At 37.4% G+C, this 3,827-nt stretch overlaps 1 pseudogene; it reads left to right on the top strand.

Moving 5' to 3' along the window:
* Positions 1-2,697: 2,697 nt before the first annotated feature.
* On the top strand, positions 2,698-3,478 carry LOC134381240 (proteasome subunit alpha type-1-like; annotated as a pseudogene).
* Positions 3,479-3,827: the final 349 nt, after the last annotated feature.

Raw genomic sequence — 3,827 nt, 5'->3', positions numbered from 1 at the left:
TGAATGCCCATCTGAGAGGTCTGTATTCCAAAGGGGCTCTAAGCATCAGAATAAGACTGGTATTGTGTTTCAGAATGATTAGTGTCCTAGCAGTGTTGCAAATAGATTAAGGCTTTTTGAAGCTGACTTATGAATTTTGGAAAAATTCTGAACCAAGCCTGATAAATAAGAAAGAAAGGTGATACAGAGCTGTGAAATATCACTTTTGGTGAAAAACAAGGTACTGAATAAAGAAGTAAGGTAGATTTTCTTCTGTGGCTTACAAATGGATCTGATAGAACTTCTACAAGTATTCAAGAAAAGGTTGCAGAGTCGTGGCAGCATTACAAAAATAAGTGCATGATCTTCTAAAGCACTACTGTCAAGAAAACATTCATTCCAGTGAATCATCACTTGCTCCTTTAAAATCCTGAATTATTACTTTTTTCACCCTGTATGATGTTGAAAACAGGTCTATTACAACCCATCACCAGAATTAGTTTCTGTAAGTACAATAAAACTTTCTCCGTTAACTTTAAGTAAGGGGAATTATGCTGGTAGGCCTGACCTAAGCAGATGGAGGGCTTTTCGGGGCTATTTCCTGAGAGAAAGAAGAAATTCCACCTGGATAACAGGTTTGGCCTATGCCCAAGGACTTCCAGCCTACTGGTGATCCTCCCTTCCTGCCTGCCTACAGAATTCCCACTTCCTTAGCCAGCCCTCTCAATTACATTTAAGTCAATCCCTTGTAATAATCCCCGTATTACAAATACACACACCACACAGATACTCACAAGCATAGTAAGGAGATTTTATATATACATATGTGTGTGTGCGTATGTAATTCGTACTGGTCTGCTTCTATGGTTGAATTCCAGTACAGAGTTTACATTGTTTATGAGAGCTGGCAAATTATCCTCTAAGGAAGATGTACTGTAAATGAATTAATTATATAAACACTGTTGTTAGAAATTAATAGTTAAAAATAAAGCTGGAATGCTGGATGGTTAGCCCACTTGGTTAGAGCATGGTACTGGTAACACCAAGGTCAAGGGTTCAGATCTCCATACTAGCCAGCCGCTAAAAAAAAAAAACCAAAACTATAGCTCCCAGCTTTGCTTCTGAAGTACATTATACATTATAAAATGACTTCATTCTTACAAATGCAGAAACCTTGGCTTCTAATCTTATCAGACATGGCTCTAACCCAGGGGTTCTTAATCTGAGGTCTATGGCCCCCTGAAACTGTATGTAAAGCTGTTCTGAGGAGAGCCCATACCTTTCACCAGATTCTCAAGGCAATCCATTTCTCCTCACTGTAGCTCATTGTGAAGGTTGCTGTGTTATTTGTACTCAATTTCCCAGTGATGGGTTGTACATACGTTATGATGGGTAGTTGACTTTCCAGCTCCCTTGTCCCACTGCCACTTTTGTAGATATGTTTTTTTGAGATGGGTGGTGGAACAGGCCACTTATAATTAGAAGAAATCCAGTTTAAATCTGTACTTGATTAAAAGTCCATAAACATGTGTGAGATAATCCAACCTAAAAATGCTACGCATTAAACATGAGTCTCAATTAGGCAAGAAAATCAGGGATGCAGAAAATACAATTTAAGTCATCTTTAGTTGATGTTGAGGCTTTAACAAAATTAAATAAAGATCAATTAGAGAACCTCAAAACAATTATAGTGCTAAATATTAAATTCTGTTGCATGAAGAGAGATTTGGACTTTATACATAACAATTAGTAAGAACAGTCTAAATTCACATTAAACACCCACAGTAGATCTTTGGACAAATTAGAAGATTACAACTTATAATATGTAAAAACATTTTTTTTTTTTAATCTTATTTAACTACTTGGTAGTATCCCATTTAGTTGATTTGTCCTTGGGATACAAGGATGTTTCAACATATGCAAATCAATAAACGGGATACATCGCATTAACAGAATGAAGGACAAAACTGCCATATGATCATCTCAATGGATGCAGAAAAAGCATCTGACAAAATTCAACATCATTTCATGATTAAAAACTCTCACCAAATTAGGTACAAAAGGAATGTACCTCAACACAATAAGGGCCAATTATGAGAAACCCACAGCTAGCATTATACTCAATGGTGAAAAATCAAGGAACAAGGATGCCAACTCTCACCACTTCTATTCAGCACAGTACTGGGAGTCCTTGCCAGAGCTATCGGGTGGGAGAAAGAAATAAAAGGTATCCAAATAGGAAAGGAAGAAGGGGAAATGTCAGTGTTTGCTGATGACATATTATACATAGAAGGTTTTCTGTAGAGACAGACTCCAAAACTGTTAGAAGTAACAAATGCAAACGGTAAAGTTACAGTATACATATCAACACGCAAAAATCAGTAGTGTTTCTACACACTAAGAGCGAGCTATCTGAAAAAGAAATCAAGAGAACAATCTCATTCACAATAGCTACAAAAAACTACTTACGAATAAATATAACCAAGGAAGTGAAAGACCTGAAACTGAAAACTATAAAATGTTGATGAAAGAAACTGAGGACACAAATAAATGGAAAGATAACTTGTATTCATGGATTGGAAGAATTAATATTGTTAAAATGTCCATACTACCCAAAGTGATCTACAGATTCAATGCAATCCCTACCAAAATTTCAATGTCAAGCGCTCCTTGATTCGCTGCTTTGCAGGAGGCCACAGCCAGCCCCGCCCTGAAGTCATGTTTCAAAACCAGTATGACAATGATGTCACCGTTTGGAGCCCTCAGGGCAGGATTCATCAAGTTGAATATGCAATGAAAGCTGTTAAACAAGATTCAGCCACAGGTGGTCTGAAACTGAAAATCCATGCAGAGTTGGTTGCACTGAATAGGGCACAGTCAGAGCTTGTAGCTCATCTGAAAAAAGTTCTCTGTTGACGACCATATCTGTACCTCAATTGCAGGGCTTACTGCTGATGCTACACTGTTATGTAATTTTATGTGCCAGGATTGTTTGGATTTCAGATTTGTATTTGACAGACCACCTCCTGTGTCTCATATTGTATCTCTAATTGAATGCAAGTCCCAGATACCAACACAGCAATATGGCCGGAGACGTACGGTGTCAGGATGCTTATTGTTGGATATCATGACATGGGCCCTCACATTTTCCAAACCTGTCTATCTGCTAACTATTTTGACTGCAGATCTATGTCCATTGGAGCCTGTTCTCAGTCAGCTCATACTTACATAGACAGACATATGTCTGAGTTTATGGAATGTAATTTGAATGAACTGGTTAACAACATGGTCTGGTGCCTTAAAGGAGACACTTCCTGCAGAGCAGGGCCTAACTACAAAGAATGTTTTCACTGGTATTGTTGGTAAAGATTTGGAGTTTACGATCTACAATGATGATGATATGTCTCCTTTCCTTGAAGAAAGACCACAGAGAAAGGCACAGCCTGCTCAGCCTGCTGATGAACCTGCAGAAAAGGCTGATGAACCAATGGAGCATTAAGAAATAAGCCAGCCTCTATGTGTAATATCAAACATGTAAGAATGCAGGAACACATACTGATGACAATAATCTATACTTTGATCCAAAAGATGCAGAGTGGTGGAATGGTGTTTTAGCAATCGATCCAGATGTTTTTTCCAAGCAACCTCACTGAAACCATATAATGGGGTATGTGGTTGAAGGAATCTATATAATCATTTTCTAGAATTATAGGTATCTGTACTAATGTTTTTATATGAAGAAAACAGTGTCTTTGCAGTTTTAAAGACAATTGTGAAATAAAATTGTTTCACCTGCAAAAAAAGAAAAAAAAATTCATGTCATTTTTTAATAGAAATAGAAAACAATC

The sequence above is a fragment of the Cynocephalus volans genome, chromosome 6 (assembly GCF_027409185.1).
Source record: "Cynocephalus volans isolate mCynVol1 chromosome 6, mCynVol1.pri, whole genome shotgun sequence".
Taxonomy (NCBI): domain Eukaryota; kingdom Metazoa; phylum Chordata; class Mammalia; order Dermoptera; family Cynocephalidae; genus Cynocephalus; species Cynocephalus volans.
Note: the sequence above shows the minus strand (reverse complement) of the source record. Positions and strands in the feature narration are given on the sequence as shown.